The sequence below is a fragment of the Trachypithecus francoisi genome, unplaced genomic scaffold (genome assembly GCF_009764315.1).
Source record: "Trachypithecus francoisi isolate TF-2019V2 unplaced genomic scaffold, Tfra_2.0 Lachesis_group1, whole genome shotgun sequence".
NCBI lineage: Eukaryota > Metazoa > Chordata > Mammalia > Primates > Cercopithecidae > Trachypithecus > Trachypithecus francoisi.
This window is the reverse complement of record NW_022681454.1, coordinates 127303910-127318383: the sequence shown is the minus strand read 5'-3', so window position 1 is coordinate 127318383 and position 14474 is coordinate 127303910.

The window sequence follows — 14474 nt, the reverse complement described above, 5'->3', positions numbered from 1 at the left end:
TCCAGCAGGCTTGACAAGCCTGATAAAGGGTATAAAATTGCAAATGACCAGCAAGGAAGCCAGGTGCTTAGTAGTGGAGATAAACTGGCTCCTGTTATGGGCAGCTACCCTGACAGCAGAGACTCGGCTGGTGGCCAATAATAAGGTGCACAAGTTAAAGGAGGAATTACAACTGGAAAGTGGCATGCACTCCACTGCCCTCCGTTATTCATCTACAAGCAGGAAAAATGGAAGGAAAATGGAAGGAAGAAAGAGGCTCTGCCAGAGGCGCTCAAGGAACCCACAGCCTCAGTCCTGGAGAGCTTTGGGTTGGTGCAGTGACAGCTCAGTCCCACCTGCTGGCGGTGAACAGAGGGGGAAAAAAGAAAATGATAGAATATATTCACACTATCATTTTTCTGTGTGAGCTTTAATTATTATTTTTTAGTTTTGAATACTATAAAAACATAAATCCTTGCCTTTTTAACTAACTGAAATGACTTTTTCAAAATTCTTAGACCAATGTTTAGCACACGGCTGGCAATAAGAAACTATTGATCCTCATGCTCCATTCTAGATCCTTTCTTTCTACTGAGTTTCTTTTTCAGGGTTCAGTCATGCTGTCACTCTTAAAGATAATCCTGGTGCCTAGATCTCTTCTGCTCTTCTGGCATTTCATTAAGGGAACACTCTTTCAGCAAGCCTCCTTCTCTATGCAATACTCACTTAAATAAAATCTCTACCTCTTTTCCAATCTGGAGCTCCCTGATGCTGTCTGGCTGCCTCCAATTCTTATTCCTCTCTACAGGAAACTTACCTAGTCTGCTTCTCTCCTATGTAGTTGATCTCCACTGTTTGTTCTATGCCATCCCTGAACTATGCTATCCCACTGAAAATTTAGCTCTTGTTAGAATATAAGTGAGAGGATATAAATATATTTTACTTAGATTATTTTGGTTACCTGCAAAATTATATTTAATGATAATAATCCATATATTTATCAAGTAATTATAGATTCATGAAATTATTTTCCTATTTAAATATCATTAAGATAAATGCATTTGCCTTTATCTTAATGCATTTATCTTATCCCACATTCAGTACTACAAAACCATGAAGCTGAAATGAATTTCATTGCTGAAAAGACATATTATTTCTTAAATATTTGATAAGGCCAATTTTCATTTTTCAGAAATGACATTTCTGGGCAGCTGCCTTTGTTTGCATTACTATAAAGAAATAGCCATGGCTGGGTAATTTATAAAGAAAATAAATTTATTTGGCTCAGGGTTCTGCAGGCTTTTCAAGAATCACAGTGCCAGCGTCTGCTTCTGGTGATGGCTTCAGGAAGCATCCATTCATGGCAGAAAGTGAAGGGGAGCAGCTATCATGTGGCAAGAGAGGAGGGAGGAGAAAGAGGCAAGAGATGCCAGGTTTTTTAAACAATCAGTTACATTGTGAACTAATAGAGTAAGAACTCACTCATTATCATGAGGATGGCACCAAGCCATTCATGAAGGCTCTCCCTCCATGACCAAAATACCTCCCTTTAGAGTCCACCTCCAAGATTGAGGAGCAAATTTCTTTTTCTTTTTCTTTTTTTATAAAACATTCCAAATTTATTAACTTAAATAACTATGAATCTGAAAGAAAACACATTAGAAAGTTAACAGTGATCACCTATGAGTGCTATGATTGAGGCCTAGTTTTAATTTTAAAAAAATCTTTTGTTTTGCAAACTTTTTACAATGAGCATTATCACTTTTACGTTTAGGAAAATCTTTAGTTTCTTTTTTTGTTTGTTTGTTTGAGGCAGGGTCTTCCTCTGTCACCCAGGCTGGAATGCAATGGTGAGATCACAGATCACTGCAGCCTTGACCTCCAGGGGCTCAAGTGATCCTCCCAGCTCAGCCTCCAGAGTAACTGGGACTATAGGCTAGTGCCACTATGCCTGGATAATTTTTTGTATTTTTTGTATTTTTTTTTTTTTTGTAGAGTCAGAGTCTCACTTTGTTGCCCAGGTTAGGGAAACCAAATTTCAACGTGAGATTTGGAGAGGACAAATATACAAACTATATCAGCAGTGTGTAGTCTTATGAAGTAATGCCTTTTATGGTAAGTTACAATACATTCTCCTTTAGCTATATTCAATGCAGTTTCTTAAAGGTTAACTTCTAAAACAAATTCCTCATCATTTAAAAAAGAAACTGCTAAAGTGCATAAATTTCTGTATGAAGTGCACAGAATATGATGATGTTTACTTAAGTGTGTGTTGCTTAGCTGCACAATTTTCAGTTTTGCTATACTTTTATATAAAAACACAATTTTGATTTTTAAAATTGGTTATGTTTGCATTTTAAATATTAATTAACCTACTCATGTTCACCAAATTGCTTATCTGACATGAAAATGTTTCAAATCAACTCCTTAGTCTGTAATTTCAGATTAATTAAAGTGGCAAAATTAGAATACAGAAGTACAAGTGTAAAGAAAGAACTCATCTTAAACTTAAGGTATGTCGATTTGCATTTAGAATGAGAAGACATGCTGGCAATAATGCTTGCAACTCAGTCTAAAAGGAATAATGAAATCTGGTGAACTAAACTTTGTGGGGGGGGAACATGTCTCATGTCTGTTGACTGAAAAAGAAAACCTAAATATGAGAAAATAAAAATAGATAATCTGAATTTAATTTGACTAAAAATCACTTTTTTTTCCTATTTGGAGGTTTTCAAGAATAGGGTGAACATTTCAGAATAAAAATATCTACATTACACTATGGCTTCAAGACTGGATTTGAAATATTTGTGAAAGGTTTGATTCAGTTCAATTCTAAGACTATCTTAGCAATGGACCACTGATACATTTAAGAAGCTTGATAGACTAATCTGTTATTAAGGATTGGTCTAGATGCTCTCTGAAAGAAGAATAATAATGAAAACAATTGAAAGTCAGAAGACTATTCAGAAAACCAGTTCAGCAATCCAGGCATAGAATAATGAGTTAATAGGCAAGAAAGTGGCAGTGAGAATTGAAGAAAACATTGATTGAGAATTATCCTGAAAAACAGTAAACTAAATGTCCTGATTGGTTACTTGGAGAAAAGAGAAGGAAAAAAGTCAACTTTATTTAGCAATGTCTAACTTTAGGATTTATACTAATAGATAAACAGGGAAGTAAGATGAAACCTTTTGTTTTGAGGCAAAGAAATTTATCTGACTTAATACAGGGAGAATTTGAAATTACATATGGTCATTCACAAGAAAATGTCAAATAAGTAGAATGTGAAGATGAAACTCCAAGGAAACATTAGAACAAGAATCAAACATTTTATAGCCATAATTTTAGTGTTATATATAGCACTATGAATGTAAATGGACTCTTTAAGGAAAAGAGCTAGAATTTCAAGTAACTGAGGGATGAATGATATGATTGTTTTTGCCTCCATGTAAAAAAATGGGAGCATAAAGTGCCAGAAAGTTTTGGGTAGAGTTAAAGCAGAACAATCAAACATGATAATTAAAATGGGAGGAGAAGGAGAAAAATTAATAAAAAGAATATGAAGTCAACAGTGTCCAATCTGCAGAAAGTTTAAGGAGAGATTTGGGAATGAGACTGTTGGATTCATTCGTGAGAAGAGTTTCTAAAGAAAGCTTACCCTAATTTAAAGAATGAGATTAGTGGTACGGAAATACAGTTGGCCCTGTATATCCCTGAGTTACACATCGATGTATTCAACCAGTCTCAAATCAAAAATATTCAGAAAACAAATCTCAGGAGGTTATGCAAAACTTGAATTTGTAGCTCACTGATTACTATGTCTACTCAATTATGTGTAAACACTGCATTAGGTATTATAAATAAATTAGAGATTATTTAAAGTATATGGGAGGATATGTGTAGGTTATATGCACATACTATGCCATTTTATTTAAGGGACTTGAGCAGCTACAGATTCTGTTATCCACTGAGGAGCTTGAAACTAATCCCCCATAGATCTCAAGGGACGACTGTAATATCTTGGCAGTAAACTTTTCAAAATTAATGTTCTTTTATATAATACAATTTTTATATACCTGGTCATGACTTTCAGTTGATTTTGAAATCAATTCAGTGGACCTCTAGGGCCAGCATTTTCACAGTAAGAAATAGAATAAGAGCTACAAGATTATGATACAATAGAATAGAAAGCATCAGAGCAGGATTAAATGTTGTGTTGACAGACTTGTGTTTCATTCGAGTGTGTGCATGCATGTGTGCTTGTGACTACTAAGTCACAATGTTACATATATTTCATACAACGACCCTTTGACAAAAATGTTGAACAGCAAATAATACGTTAATATATATAAAAACATTAAGGAGGGGCAGGAGTCTTGTTTAGCAGATAAAACTGAGAGATTTCCAGAAGGTAAAATAATTAACTAAAGAATATCACATAGAACGGAGGGAGGATTTAATCACATATACTGCCAGTTAGTACTGGAAAGCCAAGACACTGCTGTCCCTACCCATTAGAAACAAAGATGCAAAATTGGGAACTTGTAAAATTTTTTATTAAATTTAAGAACAACTACGTGTTTCATATTTTGTTTTTTGTTTTTTTTTTATTAAGATACTTTCTTCTTTATATCAGTTTAAGGATCACAGATAAATTGAAGAGAAATCAGTTTCCATTTACCCTCTCACTTCTGCCCCACTCAAAGCTTCCTCTGTTATTACTTTTCAATTTTTGTAGGTACATAGAAGTTGTATATATTTATGGATTACATGAGATATTTTGATACAGGTAGGCAATGTGTAATAATCACATCAAAATAAATGGCATATTCATCACCTTGAGCATTTATCTCTTGTGTTACAAACAGTCCAATTATACTTTTAGTTATTTTTAAATGTACAATTAAACTATTTTCACTATAGTCACCATGTCTTACTAGCAAATACTAGGTCTTATTTATCCTTTCTAATTTTTTTGCACCCATTACCCATTTCTACTTCCCCCAACCTGTCCTCCACCCTTCCTAGCCTCTGGTAACCATCATTCTACTCTCTAGCTCCATGAGTTCAACTGCTTTAATTTTTAGCCCCCGTAAATGAGAACATGTGAAATTTGTCTATCTGTGCCTGGCTTATTTCACTTAACATAAAGACCTCCAGTTCCATCCATGTTGTTGCAAATGACAGGATCTCGTTCTTTTTCATAGCTGAATAGTACTCCATTGTGTATATGCACCTCATTTTCTTATCCATTCATCTGTTTATGGACACTTAGATTGTTTCCAAATCTTGGATATTGTGAACAGTGCTGCAGTAAACAAGGGAGTGCACATATTTCTTTGATATCCTGATTTCTTTTCTTTGGGGTATATATCAAGGTGTGGGATTGTTGGATTGCACAGTAGCTCTATTTTTAAATTTTGAGGAATCTCTAAACTGTTCTCCGTAATGGTTGTATCAATGTACATTCCCACAAACAGTGTACGAGTGTTCCCTTTTCTCCACATCCTCAACCAGTGTTTATTATTTATTGTCTTTTGGATATAAGTTATTTTAACTAGAGTGAGATGATATCTCATTGTAGTTTTGATTTGCATTTCTCTGATGACCAATGATGTTGAGCACCTTTTTATATACCTGTTTGTTACTTGTATGTCTTTTTGAGAAATATCTATTCACATCTTTTGATCATTTTTTAATTGGGTTATTAGATTTTTCCCCTGTAGAGTTGTCTGAGCTTTTTATATATTCTGTTTATTATGGGAAGTCTGTAAGTATTTTCTTCCATTCTGTGGGTTGTCTCTTCACTTTGTTGATTGTTTCTTTTGCTATGCAGAAGCTTTTTAACTTGATACAACCCCATCTGTCTATTTTTGCTTTGGTTTCCTGTGCTTGTGGGTTATTACTCAATAAATCTTTCCCCAGTCCAATGTCTGGGAGAATTTCCCCACAGTTTGCCTTTGGTAGTTTCATAGTATGAGGTCTTATATTTAAGTATTTAATTTAATTTGATTTGATTTTTTATATGGTGAGAGACAGAGGTCTAGTTTCATTCTTTTAAAAATGAATATCCAGTTTTTCCAGGACCATTTATTAAATAGACCATACTGTCCTTTCCCCAATGTGGGGCACCTTTGTTAAAAAGGAGTTTACAATACATGTATGTATATATTTCTGGGTCCTCTATTCTATTCCACTGGTCCATGTGTCTTTTTATGCCAGTACTGTGCTATTTCAGTTACTATAACTCTATAGCATAATTTCAAGTCATATAATGTGATTCCTTCAGTTTTGTTCTTTTGCTTAGGAGAGCTTTGGATATTCTAGGTGTTTTGTGGTTCCACATAAATTTTAGAATTGTCTCTTCTATTTCTGTGAAGTATATCACCAGTATTTTCATAAAGATTGCATTCAATCTGCAGGTTGCTTTGGGTAGTATAGACATTTTAACAATATTAATTCTTCCAATTCGTGAACATGAATATCTTTCTATTATTTGTGTGTCCTCTTCAATTTCTTGCATCAATACTTTGTAGTTTTCATTGTAGATGTCTTCCCTTCTTTGGTTAAGTTAATTCCCTGGTATTTTATTTTATATGTAGCTGTTGTAGATGGGATTACTTTCTTGATTTCTTTTTCAAATTGCTTGCTATTGGCATATAGTAATGCTACTTATTTTTGTATGTTGATTTTGTATCCTGCAACTTTACCAGATTTATTTATTGGTTCTAATAGTTTTTTGGTGAAGTCTTTAGGTTTTTCCAAACATAATATCTTATCATCTGCAAACAAGGATAATTTAACTTATTCTTTTCCAATTTGGATGACTTTTATATCTTTCTCTTCTCTGAATTGCTTTAGCTAGGACTTCCAGTAGTACGTTGAATAACAGTGGGGAAAGTGGGCATCCTTCTGTTCCATATCTTAGAGGAAAGACTTTCAACTTTTCCTCATCCAATATGATAGCAGCTAAAAGTCTATCACATGTGGCTTTTATTATATTGATGGATGTTCTTTCATACCAGAATTTTTAATGGTTTTATCATGAAGTGATGCTGAATTTGAGCAAATGATTTTTCAACATCAACTTAAATGATCATATGGATATTGTCTTTCATTCTTTTGATACAATGTGTGTGTTGAAATATCCTTGCATCTCGTGATAAATCCTGCCTGGTCAAGATAAATGATATTTTTAATGTACTGTTTAATTATTTGCTAGTATTTTGTTGAGGATTTTGCATCAATATATTCATCAGTGATACTGGTCTATATTTTTATTTTTTTGATGTCTCTTTTTACATGGTTTGGTATCAGGGTTATACCAGCCTTGTGGAATGAGTTTGGAAGTAATCCCTCCTCCTCTATTTTATAGAATAATTTGAGGAGGATAGGCATTATATCTTCTTTAAATGTTTGGTCGAATTAAGCAGTGAAGTCATTAGAACCTGGGTTTTTTGTCTCTGAGAGATATTTTATTACAGCTTCAATGCCATTACTTGTTTTTGGTCTGTTCATGTTTCATACGTCTTCATGGATCCAAGTTGGTAAGTTGTATGTGTCTAGGAATTTAACCATTTATTCTAGATTTTCCAATTTATTGGCATGTAATTGTTCAAATTAGCCACTAATAATCCTTTGAATTTCTGTCATATCGGTTGTAATGCCTCATTTTTAATCTCTGATTTTAGTTTTTGGGTCTTAGCTCTTCTTAGTATGGCTAAAGATTTGTCAGTTTTATCTTTTCAAAAAACAGCTTTTTATTTTATTGATAGTTTATATTGTTGTATTCATTTCAGTTTCATTTATCTCTGCACTAATTGTTATTATTTCTATTCTTCTACTAATTTTGGGCTTGGTTCGGTCTTGCTTTCCTAGTTCCTTAAGACGTATCCTTAGGTTTTTTATTTAAAGTTTTTCTTATTTTTTTTGATGTATGCACTCATAGTTATAAGCTTCCCTCTTAGTACTGCTTTTGCTGTATCTGATAGGGTTTGGTATATCAGGTTTCCATTATCATTTGTTTCAAGAAATTTTTTTAGTTTTATTACTTTTTTCATTGACTCATTGGTCATTCAGCAGCAAATTGTTTAATTTTTATGTGTTGTATAGTTTCCAAAATTCATCTTGTTATTGATTTCTAGTTTTATTCCACTGTGGTTAGAGAAATGTTTGAGAGTATTTCATTTTGAGAGTATTTGAATACTTTGAGACTTTTTTGGTGACCTAACATATGGTCTATCCTTGTGAATGATCCACGTACTGAGGAGAAGAATGTGCGTTCTATAGCCACTGGATGAAATATTATGTAAATATTCATTAGGTCCGTTTGATCTATGGTGCAGATTAAGTTTGATGTTTCTTTGTTGATTTTCTCTCTGGAAGATCTATCCAACGCTGAAAGTTGGGTGTTGAAGTCTCCAGCTATTATGTGGGGTTTATACCTTTATTTAGCTCTAATAATATTTACTTCATCTATCTGGGCTCTCCAATGTTGGGTGCATATGTAATTAAATTGTTCTATTATCTTGCTGAATTGACCCCTTTATCATTATATAATGACTTTCCTAGTTTCTCATACAGCTTTTGGCTCGAAATCTGTTTTGTCTGATTTAAGTATAGCTACTTCTGCTCTTTTTTGGTTTTCATTGGCATGAAATAGAAATATATTTTTCCACTTCCTTATTTTTAATCTATGTGCTTCTTAATAGGTGAAGTATGTTTCTTGTAGGCAAGAGATCATTGGATCTTGTCTCATCCATTCAGCCACTCTATGTCATTCGATTGAAGCATTTAGTCAATTTACATTTAATGTTATTATTGATAAGTAAGAACTCACTCCTGCCCCTTTGTTATTTGTTTTCTGGTAATTTTGTGGTCTTCTCTTACTTCTTTCCTTTCTTCCTGTCTTCCTTTTAATAAAGGTGATTTTCTCTGGTGGTATGATTTAATTTTCTGCTTTGTATTTTTTTGTGTATATGTTGAATGTTTTTTGATTTGAGGTTACCATGGAGCTTGCAAATGCTATCTTATAACCCATTATTTTAAGCTGATAACAACTTAACACTGCTTGCTTAAACAAACTGACAAGCAAATAGAAAGCTACTACCAACTGAATACTTTAACTTCATCGTCCTGGTTTTTAGCATTTTGTTATTCTTATTTATATCTTATTGTACTGTCTATGTCTTGAAAAGTTGTAGTTACTATTTTTGATTGGTGCATCTTTTAGTCTTTCTACCTAGGCTTAGAGTAGTTTACACACCACCATTATAGTATTATAATAATCTGTGTTTTTCTGTAAACTTAATTTCCAGTGAGTTTTATACCTTCACATAACGGCTTTTTTTTTTTTTAGATGGAGTCTCACTCTGTTCCCAGCTTGGAGTACAGTGGTGCGATCTGGGCTCACTGTAACCTCCATCTCCCAGGTTGAAGTGATTCTCATGTCTCAGCTTCCTGAGTAGTTGGGACTATAGGTGTATGCCACCATGCCTGGCTAATTTTTTATATTTTTAGTGAAGATGGTGATTCACCATGTCAGCCAGGCTGGTCTCAAACCTCTGACCTCAAGTGATCCACCTGCCTTGGCTTCCCAAAGTGCTGAGATTACACGTGTAAGCCACCACCCCTGGCCTTTCTTTACATGATGTCTTATTTTTCATTACTAAACCTTTCTTTCTGATTGTAGTACTCTCTTTAGCATTTTTTGTAGAACAGGTCTGGTGTTGATGTAATTCCTCAGCTTTTCTTTGTCTGGGAAAGTCTTTATTTCCCCTTCATGTTTGAGGGATATTTTAACCAGGTATACTCTTCTAGGGTAAAAGGTTTTCTTCATTCAGCACATCAAAATGTCTTGCCACTCTCTCCTGGCCTGTAAAGTTTTCACCGAAAAATTTGCTGCCAGATGTATTGGACATCCATTGTATATTATTTCTTTCTTTTCTCTTGCTGCTTTTAGGATCCTTTCCTTATCCTTGACCTTTGGGAGTTTGATTATTAAATGCCTTGAGGCAATCTTCTTTGGATTAAATCTGCTCTGTTTTTTGTAACCTTCTTGCACTTGGATATTGATATATTTATCTAGGCTTGGGAAGTTCTTTGTCATTATCCCTTTGAATAAACTTTCTACTCTTATCTTTTTCTCTACTTCTTTAAAGCCAACAACTCTTAGATTTGCCCTTTGAGGTTGTTTTCTAGACCCTGTAGGCATGGTTCATTCTTTTTTGTCTTTTTTCTTTTGTGTCCTTTAACCATTTATTTTCAAACAGCCTGTGTTCTGCCACTCTATGTCTTTTGATTGGAATGTCTAGTACATTTATATTCAATGTTATTATGGTCTTTAGGCTGTTTGAAAATAAATAAATAAAGAGTGAGTCTTCAAGCTCACTAATTCTCCTTCTGCTTGATCAATTCTACAATTAAGAGACTCTGATGGGCTGGGCACGGTGGCTCATGCTTGTAATCCCAGTACTTTGGGAGGCCAAGGTGGGTGGATTATGAGGTCAGGAGATCGAGGCCATCCTGGCTAACATGGTTAAATCCAGTCTCTACTAAAAAACACAAAAAATTAGCCAGGAGTGGTGGCATGCCCCTTGGTCCCAGCTACTCAGGAGGCTGAGGCAGGAGAATGGCATGAACCCGGGAGGCGGAGCTTGCAGTGAGCTGAGATTGTGCCATTGCACTCCAGCCTAGGTGACAGAGTGAGACTATCTCAAAAAAAAAAGAAAAAGAGACTCTGATGAATGTTTTACTCTGTCGATTGTGCTTTTCATCTCCAGAATTTCTACTTGTTTCTTTTGAATTATTTCAATCTCTGTTAACTTTATCTTGTAGAATTCTGAATTACTTCTCTGTGTTATCTTGAATTTCTTTGACTATCCCCATTATTTTGAATTATTATTTTGAATTCTCCATCTGAAGGAACACATATCTCTGTTTCTTCAAATACATAAGGCTCCCTGGTGACTTATTTCATTCATTTGATGAAATCATTTTCCTATTTGATGCTTGTTGATATTTGTCAGTGTCCATGCATTAAAAAGTTAGGTATTTATTGTAGCCTTCTCAGTTTGGTCCTATTTGTGCCTATCCTCTTGGGAAGCCTTTCTAGGTATTCAAAAGGACTGTGATCTAAGCCATTTCTGCATTAGGGGGCACCCCAAGATAAGTAATGCTGTTTTTTTTGCAGATCTATAAAGATACAACCTTCGTGATCTCTAACATCTGGGAGAATTCTCTGGATTGTCAGGCAGATACTATTTTTCTCTTCCCTTACTTTCTTCCAAACAAATTAATTATCTTTCTCTGTGCTGAGCTACCTAAGGCTGAGGGTGGGGTGACATAAGCACCCCTATTACCACAACCTCTGGGACTGCACAGGGTAAGACCTGAAGAAAGCACACATTGGGTCTTGCCCAAGGTTCACTACAACCACTACTTAGCTACTGCCTATGTTTGCTGAAGGCCCTAGGAGTCTACAATAAAGAAGAGGCAAAGCCCGCCATGTTTGTGTCCTTTCCTTGAGCTGGCAACCTCCCCCAGGTCCCAGACAAGTTCAGATATGTTATCTAGGAGGTAGAGACTGGAGTCAAAAATCTTAGCAGTCTCCCTGGTGTTCTAGTCTACTGTGGTTGAGCTGGTTTTCAAACCACAATACATAGTCCTTCCCAGTCTTTCTTCCCCTTTCCACAGGCAGAGGAGCCTCATTCGTGGCCACCATCACCACAGACCCACAGGGAGTACTGCCAGGCTACCACTAATGTTATCTTAAGGCCAAAGCGCTCTTCAGTCAGCTTATGGTGAATGCTACCAAGCCTGGAATTCACCCTTCAGGGCAATGGGTTCCTCTCTGGCCCAGGTCAGGTCCAGAAATGCTGTTCAAGAACCAAGGCCTGACATCAGGGACCCCAAGAGCCTACTTGGTGCTGTACCACATTGTGACTGAGATGGTAACTAAGGTGAAAGACAAAGTACTGTTTACTTTTCCCTCTGCTCTTCTCAAACAGAAGGAGTCTCTCGCTGTAGCCACCATAGCTACAAATGTGCTCGGTCTCCCTTCAAGCCAGCACATCTCTGCGTCTCACCCAAGGCCTACAGTATACTTTTGGTTATCACTGCTGGTTATTCAGGGTCCAAGGGTCTTTAGTTAGCCATCGAAGGATCCTGCCAGGACTGGGTCTTTCCCTTCAAGGTAGCAGGTTTCCTTCTGGTCTAGGGTGTGTCTAGAAATTTTGACCAGGAGCGAGGGCCTGGAATGGGGGCCTCACGACTCCAACCAGTGCCCCATTCTACTGTGGCTTAGTTGTTATCCAAGATGCAAGAGAAAAATCCTCTTTACTCTTTCCTCTTTTTTCCTCAAGCAGAAGGAAGCTGTGTTGCTTGGGGCTAGGGAAGGGGTGGTCCAAGCACTCCCTTAGCTGCCCCAGCTGGTATCTCAGTAAGGTATGAACTCCCACGTCCACTGGCTCTGAGCTCAGTTCAGCACTAGGACTTGCAGTTCCAGTGATCTAGACTGCATTTCAAGTTTAGTTAGGTCCCCAGTGTACTTCAATCCACAATGGCAAGGCCTGTCAGAACTCAAGTTTCAACCAATGGGTTGACTGATTCCCCTCTGGGTAGGGGTGGTCTGAATGCTTTCTCCATGGGTACACATCAACTGAGTTTGACCTGGTTTTGATTTCTGCTTTCAGGGAAACACTGAGTTCAATGCCATGTCTCACAATTACTGTGTTCTCCTTCTCCCAAGAGCATGGATGTTCCCATACCATGCAGCCACTGTCAGTGGATGAGGCAGGGGCAACAGTACCAATTCAAGGCTGTCTTTCCTACCCTCTTCAGTACCCACTTCAGCAATGTGAAATTAAAACCAAGTACTATGAGTGCATACCTGATTTTTGGTTCTTACGAAGATGTTTTTTTGAGTAGACGGTTGAATTTGGTGTTCCCTTGGGAGAGATGATCCATGGGATCTCCTATTCCACCACCTTGCTTCATTTCTCTAGTCTTTCTACTATTAACATTATGCATTAGTGTGGTACAATTGTAAAATATTGATTAGCTTATGTTGCTACATTATTATTAACTAACCTCTACAATTTACATTAGGGTTAACTCTGTGTTGTACATTCTATAGGTTTTGGCAAATACATAATGACATGAATCCACCATTACAGTATCATACAGAATTGTTTTACTTACGTAGAGTTTTGCTGTGCTCCACCAATTCATCTTTCTCTGCCTCCCTTCAATCCCTGCCAACCACTGATTTTTACTGTCCTTATAATTTTGCCTTTTCAGGATGTCATATAATTGGAATCATACCCTTTTCCAACTGACTGCTTTCACTTGGCAAAATGCATTTAAGGTTTTATCTTGTCTTCTCATGGCTTGATAGCTCATTTCTTTTCATCATTGAATAATATTACATTGTATGGATGTACCATAGTTTGTTTATCCATTCCCCCATTGAAGGACATGTTGATTGTTACCAAGTTTGGGCAAGTACCAATAAAGCTGCCATAAATATTATGCTCAGGTTTTTGTGTGTGCTTACAATTTCAAATCATTTGGGGATACACCAAGATGTGTAATCACTGGATTACATGGCAAGGGTATCCTTAGTTTTGTAAAAACTGCTAAACAGTCTTCTAAAGTGGTCATATTATTTTTCATTCTCAACAGCAATGAATGAGTTTCTTTTGCCACACATCCTCACTAGCATTTAGTATCTGTCAGAGTTTTGGATTTGGCCATTTTAAGATATATGTAGTGGTATCGTATTATTGTTTTAAATTCAATTCTACTAAAAACATTTAACATTGAGCATATTTTCATATGTTTATTTGTTACTTATGTGTCTTCTTTTGTGAAATGTCTCTTCAGATCTTTTGCCTTTTTAAAACCTAGGTAACTCGTTTCCTTTTTTTGAGTTTTAAGTGTTCTTACTATATTTTTAATAATAGTACTTTATTATATAGGTCTTTTGCAATTTTCAAAAGACTCTTGCTTGTCTTTTATTCTTTTAACAGCATCTCTCAGAGCAGAAGTTTTAATTTTAATGAATTTCAATTATCAATCTTTTTCCATTTATGGTACTTTTGGTATTGTATTTAAAAGGTCATTGCCAAACACAAGGTCACATAGATTTTCTCCTATTTTATCTGCTAGCTATTTTATAATTTTGCATTTCACATTTAGGCCTATTATTAACTTTCAGTTAATTTTGCTGAAAAGTGAGAGTTCTGTTTCTTAATTAATTTTTTTATGTGAATTTCCATTTATTCCAGCACTATCTGTTGCAGATTATCCATTCGCTATTGAATTGTCTTTCTTTTTTTATCAAAGATCATTTGACCGTATTTGTGTGTATTTATTTCTGGGCTCTCTATTCTGTTCAATCAATCTATTTATCTGTTCTTTTGCCAATACCACACTGTCTTGATTACTATTGCTTTATAGTAAGTTTTAAAGTTGAGTAGTGTCAATCTTCTGAT